Genomic DNA, 11699 nt, shown 5'->3' on the forward strand with positions numbered 1-11699 from the left:
TCCACTCCTATTATCCGTAGGTTTGGTCTTCTCATTGTGTCCTGTATTTCTTGGATGTTTTGAGTTAGGATCTTTTTGCATTTTACATTTTCCTTGATTGTTGTGCTGTTGTTCTCTATGGAATCTTCTGCACCTGAGATTCTCTCTTCCATCTCTTGTATTCTGTTGCTGATGCTCGTATCTATGGTTCCAGATTTATTTCCTAGGGTTTCTATCTCCAGTGTTGCCTCATTTTGGGTTTTGTTTATTGTGTCTACTTCCCTTTTTAGGTCTAGTATGGTTTTGTTCATTTCCATCATCTGTTTGGATGTGTTTTCCTGTTTTTCTGTAAGGACTTCTATCTGTTTGATTATGTTATCCTGTTTTTCTTTAAGGATTTGTAACTCTTTAGCAGTGTTCTCCTGCAATTCTTTAAGGGATTTTTGTGCTTCCTCTTTAGTGTCTTCTGCCTGTTTAGCATTGTTCTCCTGCATTTCTTTAAGTGTGTTATTAAAGTCCTTCTTGAAGTCCTCTATCATCATCAGGAGATATGCTTTTAGATCCGTGTCTAGCTTTTCTGGTGTGTTGGGGTGCCCTGGACTGGGCGAAGTGGGGGTGCTGGGTTCTGATGATGGTGAGTGGTCTTGGTTTCTGTTAGTAAGATTATTACGTTTACCTTTCGCCATCTGGTAATCTCTGGGGTTAGTTGTTATCGTTGTCACTGTTTAAAGATTGGAGCAGAAGCTGTGTTCCACTCACCAGCAGTCCCAAAATCCTGCGGCGGGGGTTGTGGGTAGCTGGCGGTTGTCAGGCAACCCTGCGCTCCAGCTACCCCTGCGCTGATCCGGCCGGATGAGGCCTGTGGCCCTACTCAGGCCAGTTTCTGCTTCCCTAACTAATGCAGTCTCAGGTCCTGCGCGCAATTGGATTGGAGCAGAAGCTGTGTTCCACTCTCCAGAAGTCTTAAGATCCTGTGGCAGGTGTTGTGGGTAGCTGGCGAGTGTCAGCCGACCCTGCGCCCCAGCTGCCCCCGTGCTTTTCTGACCAGATGAGGCTTGTGGCCCTATGTAGGCCGGATTTCTCTCTCCCCAACCAGAGCAGTCTCAGGTCCCGCATGATTGGACTGGAGCAGAAGCTGTGTTCCACTCACCAGCAGTCCCAACATCCTGCGGCGGGGGTCGTGGATAGCTGGTGGGTGTCAGGCAACCCTGTGCTCCAGCTACCCCTGCGCTGATCCGGCCGGATGAGGCCTGTGGCCCTACTCAAGCCGGTTTCTGCTTCCCTAACTAATGCAGTCTCAGGTCCCGCGCGCAATTGGATTGGAGCAGAAGCTGTGTTCCACTCACCAGAAGTCTTAAGATCCTGTGGCGGGTGTTGTGGGTAGCTGGCGAGTGTCAGCCGACCCTGCGCCCCAGCTGCCCCGGTGCTTTTCTGACTGGATGAGGCTTGTGGCCCTATGTAGGCCGGATTTCTCTCTCCCCAACCAGAGCAGTGTCAGGTCCCGCGTGATTGGACTGGAGCAGAAGCTGTGTTCCACTCACCAGCAGTCCCAAAATCCTGCGGCGGGGGTCGTGGGTAGCTGGCGGGTGTCAGGCAACCCTGCGCTCCAGCTACCCCTGCGCTGATCCGGCAGGATGAGGCCTGTGGCCCTACTCCTGTTAAGGAAATATTGCTAAAACTTAAATCATACATCAAACCCAACACATTAGTGGGAGACTTAACTCCTCACTCTCACCAATGGACAGGAATTTTAGACAAAAACTATACAGAGAAATAATGAAACTAAGAGACTTTATGAATCAAATACACCCAACAGACATCTATATACTATTTCACCCAAACCCAAAAGGAAGTACTATAGTACAGTAAGGAGCCAATCTGATGCAACACACTAGGATGTATAGTCAAAAGCTCTAGTTTGGGCATAACTCACCTCCAACCAACAGTATTGTTCTGGTGGAGAAAAGTGCCCAACATTTATTGGGACAAGGTTTTATAGAAACTGGCAAGTGAGGAGTGAGTGTTTCTAGCCTGGAAATCAACTAATTTGTATGCTACTGTGGCCTTTAGCATAATTGATTGGTTCTGGGAGCCAAACCATAAACTTAACTTCTGCTTCCCTACTAATTGGTGTGTGTTAGACAGGAGGTAGGCATATAACCTAGAGGTGCAGATTTGTTAGGGATTGTTTCGGCCTGCCCGCAGTCCACAACACGAACGGTTCAACTGAGAATGGCAGTTCGAGCTGAAAAGAGAGGAATCTAGACTGGGCGGAAGAAAGAATGGAGCTAAGACAAGATTCTGATCAAAGCTCAATTTTACTATTTCCAGACACTCAGTTATAAAGGAAGGGGGAGGGAACCCGATTTCCCGCCAAGTAACTCAGGGTCCAGTAGCAGGACGAACACGTGTGTGCCTCCTCCAAGCAGCAAAGGCAGGGTCCAGCAGTAGGCGTGGCAGGACGAATGAGCAGGAAGCTCCACCCTTGAGCAAGCAGGTTCCAGGCTGGGGGAAGGGAGGCCACATCTCCTCCCATTAGTTAACAAAAAAGAAAGGGCTGGCCTGAGGCAGAAAAATTATCTATGCTAAATAGTTCTGCCTGAGTTCTTAGGGCTAAAGAAAAAACCTGTTTCCGTGGGATTCCCTAACTTTTCTAATGGTAAACTATATTTGGCTAAGACTGTCTTTATTATCCTAGTAAACCACTAACAGAATAGGCTCTGACTTTATAATGCTAATTAGTGCTGAATAGGTAACTACCTGTTTGCATTTTAAGTAGGGTGTTGGAACCCTGGCTAAGTTTAACTAAACAAATTTAGAATAACACTGAGCTGATATTCCTCCGCAATTTTGGATGACAGGCAGGGAAACAGGGAGAAGGGGCAAGACTGGCCGGCTCCTAGTACAAGGCCAGTTGGCTTTTTTTTTATTTGGGTTGGAGGCAATGAAGGGCTTGCCCTTTCGACAGTAAGGTCTCCAACCTCTCTCCCCCCTATTAATTAAGTTTAAATAGGCAATGCTTAACAGAGGTGATCAAATGATTTTCTCATCCGTAGATGAGTGGGCCTTTAACCTTGACTTGGGTGGACATTGACCTGATTCCTCCCGTGAGCGTTATAACAACCCACATCTGTGGCTCTTGGTATCTTTTGGGGAGGGGAGGCAGAGCCTTAGGTATTTTTGGTTTTTAGCTGGAATCAGATACCAACCTCCTTCAAATCAGGTGTGTCGCACAGGGAACTCAGAAACGGTCAAGCTGGACCTTCCCTCCGCAGTAATCTCCTGCGCCAAGTGGTACCCATACTGTGTTCATATGATTATGAATCAGTACGCACAATTCTGAACGATGCGCGGTCTCTATATGAGACTTGTCAACCTCAGATCTAGCAAGGCCTAGACAAGAATTATGTCAGTATTAACACCATGGATTGTGGTTAAAATAGGAGCTGGAAGTCTTTTCTCCTCATCCCTATTATTCCCTAGCCTGAGGAACTAAGGACACCTTGCAGTAACAGCAAGGGTGAAAAGCCAGAGGCCAGCTAAGGGACTAAGCCCATCTCTATCAAAATAAGAACTAATCTCTGTAAGTATATGAAATTTCTACTTCCCTAGCTCTCCTGGTAAATCTAAATCCTATCTCAGACTGAAAGCCACGTGCTGGGATGTCCTTGGAAGGGAGATTAGCAGTACCACCTGTTTGCTCTTAGGGGCAGAGAACCTGAGAATGTGGATTGACCTGCTTGAGAAAAGAAAGAAATCTAAACAATGAGAGAGTAGCAAGGTAAATTTTCTTTTTGGAGAAGTCAAGGTACTTTATTTAGATGCAAATTGTAAAGCTAAAGCTAATCTCCGGCCTCCTGTAGGGGAATTGGCTCAGAGGAAAACAGCGTTTCTGGGAGCTTCCACTCCCAGCTGAATTCTAAGCACAAGAGGAATTTTAGTCTTTAGAATGATACTTACGAGAAGAGACAGAATCTGTGTTTACCTGACGAATTAATCTCTCTGGTAGCCACCGTGCTCCATCTTCATCTCGTGAAAAAACACAAACCGAGCCTCTTCCCCAGATTAGAACTGGATCTGGACCCTTCCATTCATTAGTCAGGGCGTCCTTCCATTTTACCAATGCATAAGAATTAGAAGTAACTGGGTGCCAATGGCGTTCCGCTGCTGACTGACCTTTAATGTCAGTTTGCAAAAAGTTTAGGATAAATAAGGTGAAGGCAAGATGAGCCTTTGGTGACCTTGGGGGATATAGATGCCCCTCTTTTGTTTTAAAAAGCCAATTCTTTAAGGTGCTATGAGCACGTTCAACTATTCCTTGTCCCATGGGGTTGTAAGGAATTCCATTTTTATGTTTGATACCGAATTCTTTACAGAATGCAATAAAGTTTTTACTAGAATAAGATGGCCCGTTATCTGTCTTAATAAGCTTAGGCAACCCCATGGTATTAAAGGCTTGTAGGCAATGATCAATTACGTTTTTTGAAGCCTCCCCTGTATGCAGAGAAGCAAAGAGAAATCCTGAACAGGTATCAATGCAAACATGTATATATTTTAGTTTTCCAAATGCTGCATAATGGGTTATATCCATTTTCCAAATATGATTAGGCATAAGGCCTCTAGGATTGACTCCTAGATGTGGCACTGGAGATAATGTAATACATTTAGGACATTGTTTTACAATCATTCTTGCTTGCTCCTTAGTGATCTTATGTCGGAGCCTTAGGGTATGGCTAGAGAGGTGAAACCTTTCATGATCACGTTGGGCCAGAGCAACAGGATTTGAAACTAAAGCTTCTCCTATTAGAGCTCTGTCAATGTGATCATTACCCTCGGCCAGAGGCCCAGGAAGACCAGAGTGAGACCGTATATGGCCAATATAAAACGGATTTTTCCGGGCAAGAATGATGTTTTGCAATTCTGAAAATAAGGATCCTGATGGTGTATTGAAGTTAAACGTACCACAGGTTTCTAATAAGGGTACTGACTGAGCAACATATAAACTGTCAGTAAAGATATTAAAAGCCTCATGTACAGACTGAAAGACCTTTAGCACTGTTGTTAATTCGGCTAGCTGAGCCGAGAGACCAGGAGTCTCTACGATAACCTGTTGATCATTAATAAGATATCCAGCTCGCCCTTTAGAGGAGCCATCAGTAAAAATCAATAGAGCATTATTTAAAGGCTGTAAAGAAGTCATCTTAGGAAATATCATATCATGTACATTTAAAAATTTTATTAACCTATCTTGAGGGTAGTGGTTGTCTATAGTTCTACAGTTCAACCCTAGTTGTGCAAGCAACCAATCTGTACTATGCTGTTTCAGCCAAGTGTCTTGACTTACGCTGTAAGGCTGAACAATGATATCTGGCTCTTTTCCGAAATAAGTCAATGCCTGCCTTCTTCCAGTGATAATCATCTGAGCCACTGCTTCGTGATATGGCAAGATATTATGTTTGGGAGAAATCCTCGAATGTATCCACATTATAGGAAATTTTTGCCATAGCAGTCCCGTAGGCACATGAGTCGTATTAAAAATTAACAGGTGCAGCAGCAAGGAGTAATCTATATAGGTAACGAATTGCTCTTCAATAGACTTTTCCACTAGTTGTAAGGCCAGCAATCCTTCTGAGGTTAGGGATCTAGGGGAAGTGGGATCAGAACTCCCTTTAAGAATATCAAATAAAGGTTTCAACTCCCCTGTAGTAAGCTTTAAATAGGGGCGAAGCCAGTTAATATCACCTAACAATTTTTGAAAATCATTTAAGGTCTTTAAGTTATCTCTACGAATAACGATCTTTTGGGGAAAAACAGCTTGATCAGTGAGTCTAAAACCCAAATAATTATAAGGATCCTGAGTTTGTACCTTTTCAGAAGCAATTTGCAATCCCTTATCAGCTAGGGCTTTTTGTAAACCTTTATAACACAAAAGCAATTCTTGGGGGTCTTTTCCCGCCATCAAGACATCATCTATGAAATGAACGATGTAAATATTTGGCCATTGTTGTCTAACAGGCTGAATTGCTTTCGCCACAAACCTTTGACATAATGTGGGACTATTAGCCATCCCCTGCGGGAGGACTTTCCATTGATATCTTTTCATGGGTTCCTTGAAATTTACAGAAGGAACACTAAAAGCAAATCTCTCACAATCCTTTGGATGCAAAGGGATGGTAAAGAAACAATCTTTCAAATCTATAACAATCTTATAATATCCCTTAGGAATGGCCACTGGGGAGGGGAGCCCCGGTTGTAAGGTTCCCATAAGTACCATGGTTTCATTAACCTTTCTTAAATCTTGTAACAGTCTCCATTTTCCAGATTTCTTCCTGATAATGAAAATGGGTGTATTCCAGGGAGAGTGAGACTCCACCAAATGTCCTGCTTCTAACTGCTCCTGCACTAGCAAAGAAGTGGTGGCCCTTCCCACACTGGGGACATATTCCTGGGGTACGGCCTGTTTGTCTACCCTTGGTGCCCTTGTTCTTAGGACAATTACTTCTAAAATGATCCAAACTTCCACAATTAAAGCATGTATTATTCCCTCGTTTCCTTGAGAACATTGCTTGCGCGTGGGTTCCCTGCGAGAACTCGCAGGAAGGCCTGCGAGAACTCGCAGGAAGGCCCGATGTCTGTGCAAAGATGGACATATCTCGCCAAATCTGTCTGTCCCTTATGCGGTTGAATTGCAGCTCGGCAAGTTGCGTTAGCATTCTCATAAGCCAGTTGCATAACGAAGGGACTACCTGTGTCTGGACTTCCAAGGATTCTACTAGCTGAAATCAACAGCCTGTCCACAAAGTCTTGATATGGTTCATCAGAACCCTGCCGAATGCTAGCTAAACTTCCACTAGTATCTCCTTTAACTGGCAACCTTCCCCAAGCACGGTGTGCGGCTGTCGTTTTTTGCGCGTACACTGCAACGGGAAAATCAATCTGATTTGTCTGTCCCTCATATGGACCCTCTCCTAAAAGCATGTTGCTATCCCAGTCTGAGTTACCAGCCTGAGCATTAGAAGCAGCAGTTTTCTTACTGGCATCTCGCCATTCAGAATCCCAAAGCAAAAAATCTCCTCCTGACAGGGTAGCCTTGGAAAGAGTCTTTCAATCTGAGGGGGTTAAGTTTGACTCTGCAACTGTGTCCAGTAATGCTTGAGTGAATGGGGCTGAAGGACCATATTGCACAACAGCCGCCTTTAACTCTTTTATCAACTTGAAATCCAAGGTCTGGTAATGTCTGGTCCTAGCATCTTGCTGATCAACTACCTCGACCACAGGAAAGGCCAGCGTATTAGATGAATTCTGTCCTTTCCCATGAGCCTGACTCACAACTCTTTCTAGCGGCACCTGGTGAACTACAGAAGAGTTACTCTTCTCCGCTTCTGAGATCTTTTTTAGTTTCCGAAGCTCATTAGTCAGCCTCTGAAGCTTAATCTCAAACTCTAACTCACTTAGCCGTGTGTCCCTATGAGTAGCACCTCCCGAAGTGGTGACTATAGGTAAAGCGGGAGATTCTCAAGAGGACCAATTCTCATTAAGGTAATGGGCAATTCCTCTATCTGAGTGATTTTTGTTAAAATTCAGTCCATCATCAGAGTTTCCACATTTATCAATTTTTGAGTTAAGAAGATCTTTTTCTGAGGAGGCCTTCTCTGATAGGCACTCCTCCTGAGATACCACAAGCTCCGCCTGAGGGTTATTTAGCCCTGGAGAAGTTGCATCTTTTATAGCATCATTTACAAGCGCCCAGAGGCCTAGGGTAAAATTATCTGTCTGAGCGATATTCAAGGCCTCACCAACTTTCTCCCAGGTTCCACAATCTATCATTTCTTCTTCCTTGAACCATGGACAACAGCTATCTATCTTATCTAAAAAATTTCTTACTAATTGTACTTCAAGCCTTACTCCTCTGGCCTGAAACAACTGAAAACTAAAAACAACCGCCTGATCCATGACTTTAAACCCTTCCTTCTTCCACCTAAGCAGCTTTCTAAAAAGCTGCGGCACACCACCTGTTTCCGTATCTAGTTCCGATTAACAAGCTGCTGACCCAAGCAGAAACAGTGTTGGGTTAGCACTGATTCAAACTTGATTCGTATCCTACCGCATCCTCAGCAACACTTTACAAAACTGAAATTTTAGGCTAGCGCTAGCATGTGTACCTGTCCGTTGCTCCGATGCTCCGATACGAAGATCCTTTCCTTTCTTGTGGAGCTCCACACAGCAGTCGTTTCTCTTAGCATCCCTCTGCCATTCTTCAGGTCCCAGTTCTGGCGCCAACTGTTGCGGCCTGCCCGCAGTCCACAACACGAACGGTTCAACTGAGAATGGCAGTTCAAGCTGAAAAGAGAGGAATCTAGACGGGGCGGAAGAAAGAATGGAGCTAAGACAAGATTCTGATCAAAGCTCAATTTTACTATTTCCAGACACTCAGTTATAAAGGAAGGGGGAGGGAACCCGATTTCCCGCCAAGTAACTCAGGGTCCAGTAGCAGGACGAACACGTGTGTGCCTCCTCCAAGCAGCAAAGGCAGGGTCCAGCAGTAGGCGTGGCAGGACGAATGAGCAGGAAGCTCCACCCTTGAGCAAGCAGGTTCCAGGCTGGGGGAAGGGAGGCCACAAGGGATAAACCTGGAAACTGCTACTAAATACTGGAGTTGTTGGAGGAGAATAACCTGTCTTCGTAGTAGCCCGGAAAATGGAGCTCTGCTCAGGTTTTTCTTGAGGGGTAAATTGAAAACTGAAGCTAGGTCCTGGCCTGTTAGTTCACTTCAGTTTAAACTTAAGTAAAATTTTCTAAGATGGAGTCTGAAAGTAAAGAATTTGTTCTCTAAATGTCTTGTTCTCAGCACTTCAAGGAACTTTTTCTAAAATCATCCATATAGTCAGTCACAAAGCAAGACTTAGCAGATATGAGAAAAGTGAAATAATGCCTTGTATCTTACCAGACCACCATGCATAAAAGCTGCAATTCACCACCAACAGAAACACTGGAAAGCCTACACATTCACAGAAATTGAACAACTCTGTACTGAATGATCTATGGGCCAGGGAAGAAATAAAGAAAGAAACTAAAGAATTTCTACTATTCAGAGAAAATAATAAGACAACATAAAGAAATTTATGGGTCATAATGAAAGCAGTGCTAAGTGAAACAGAAGGTACTCTACACAATTCATTCTACTAAGCCACAATTACTGTGATACCTAAATCACACAAAAACCCAACAAAGAAAGAGAACTTCAGACCAATATCCCTTATGAATATTGATGCAAAAATACTCAATAAAATTCTCACAAACCAAATCCAAGAATACATCAAAACGATCATCCATTGTGATCAAGTAGGCTTCGTCCCAAGGATGCAGGGATGGTTTAATATATGAAAATCCATCAACATAAGCCACTACATAAACAAACTCAAAGACAAAAACCACATGATCATCTTGTTAGATGCTGAGAAAGCATTTGACAAAATCTAACACCCATTCATGATAAAAGTCTTAGAAGTTCAGGATTTCAAGGCCCATACCTAAACATAATAGAAGCAATATACAGCAAACCAGTAGCTAACATCAAACTAAATGGAGAGAAACTCAAAGCAATCCCACTAAAATCAGGGAGTAGGCAAGGCTGCCCACTTTCTCCCTACTTATTCAATATAGTACTTCAATTTCTAGCCAGATCAGTTGGACAAGAAAAGGAGTTAAAGGAGACACAAACTGGGAAAAAAAGAAGTCAAAATATCACTACTTGCAGGTGATATGGTAGTATAAATAAATGACCCTAAACTTCCACCAGAGAACTCTTAAACCTGATAAATTTTGTCATTGAAGTGGCCTTTCTCTACACAAAGGATGAACAAGCTGAGAAAGAAATTATGGAAAGAACACCCTTCAAAAGAGTTGCAAATATTATAAAATATCTTAGTATGACTCTAACTAAGAAAGTGAAAGGTCTGTATACTAAGAAATTCAAAAAATTAAAGAAGATCTCCGAAGATGGAAAGATCTCCCAAGCTCAAAGATTGGCAGGATTAATATAGTAAAAATGGCTATCTTACCGAAAGCAATCTACAGGTTCAATGCAATCCCCATCAAAATTCCAACTCAATTCTTCACAGAACTAGAAAGGGCAATTTGCAAATTCATCTGGAATAACAAAAAACCTTCAATAGCAAAACAGTTCTCAATAATAAAAAAAAACTCTGGGGGAATCACCATCCCTGTCCTCAAGATATACTACAGAGCAACTGTAATAAAAACTGCATGGAACTAGTACAGCGAAAGACAGGTAGATCAATGGAATACAATTGAAGACCCAGAAACCAACCCACACACCTATGGTTACTTGATTTTTGACAAAGGAGCTGAAGGGGTCTACATCCCTATAGGTGAAATTACAATATTAACTAACAAGTACGCCCAGAGCTCATGTCTCTACCTGCATATGTAGCAGAGGATGGCCTAGTAGGCCATCAGTGGGAGGAGAGGCCCTTGGTCTTGAACATAATATAGGCCCTAGTATAGGGGAATGCTAGGGCCAGGAAGAGGGAGTGGGTGGGTTGGGGAGAAGGGTTTGGGAGGAGGGTATAGGGGATTTTCAGAGAGGAAACTAGGAAAGCATTTGAAATGTAAATGATGAAAACATCTAATTAAAAAAAAGAAAAACTGTTACTTTAAAAGGGTGTCTCAGCTTTAATTATACTGCTTTGAATGGAAATAAAAAGAAAAGGCACACACACACACACACACACACACACACACACACATCCTACTGTATCCAAACACAGCTAGCAGCCTCAATGCAAGGTTTTGACAAGGCCATCATATGTGAAGTTCATTTGCAAAGCAAATTGTCTTTTCATATGCCAGTGACAAATTCTTGTGAAATAAAATTTAAATTTAAAAATAATTTTATGGTAATATCAACACAATATTTACATTTTTCCCACAGTAATTACATCTGCTTTATCTCACTGATTTTCATGTATGAAATTCTTTCTGTAACATCTTTTATATAATTTAGTTTAAGATTCAAATCAATTTTAGTTTAAGGTTCAAAACAATTTTAGGAAGAATGCAATATTTCTTTCCTTTTTACTTCTCCAGATTACAGGAGTAAAAAGAGTTATAGGAATTCAGCAATGCATCAACAAACGAGGTACATTCTGTCTCTACTACAGTTGGCTTGAGAACAGGTACAAAGTATGATATTAGATAACCAAGATTCTAGAAATTATTTTCCTATAGATAAAGAGAATCAGGAAAGCTTTGGTAAAATGTATGTGCATTAAATTAGTTTTATTTATTATGATGAAATATCACTCATTACTATGTGGAAAAATGATTTATGAAGAAAAAGTATACAACTATTTCTAAAGATAAAAATGATGGCAATCACTATAGAATGTCTAACCTAATAATTCACATAAACAAGCATATCCTATAATTTGCATAGATTTTAATGTATTATAATATTAAATTTATGTGGTAACAGGAGATTAAAGGGAAACATTAAAAGATAAATATATACAAAGAAATTCAATTAAAGTTTTGACAGCCCTAACTACCTCTTTAGTCTTTTGTTGTAAGGAATTGAATGGATCAACATAAATTTATACCTGTAGATAATGTTGATTATGGTAAAGGATTCTGGACATAACAACAAGAAACAGATAGACAAATATAAATGTTAGTGTGATATCTCCTTAACATTCTTT

The 11699-nt window shown here is 42.0% G+C and overlaps 1 pseudogene; it reads right to left on the reverse strand.

The window, feature by feature from the left end:
* Nucleotides 1-1628: 1628 nt before the first annotated feature.
* Nucleotides 1629-7932, reverse strand: LOC147001953 (endogenous retrovirus group K member 10 Gag polyprotein-like; annotated as a pseudogene).
* Nucleotides 7933-11699: the final 3767 nt, after the last annotated feature.

The sequence above is a fragment of the Mus caroli genome, unplaced genomic scaffold, assembly GCF_978045245.1.
Source record: "Mus caroli unplaced genomic scaffold, Mus_caroli_1 scaffold_11, whole genome shotgun sequence".
NCBI classification, from domain to species: Eukaryota; Metazoa; Chordata; class Mammalia; order Rodentia; family Muridae; genus Mus; species Mus caroli.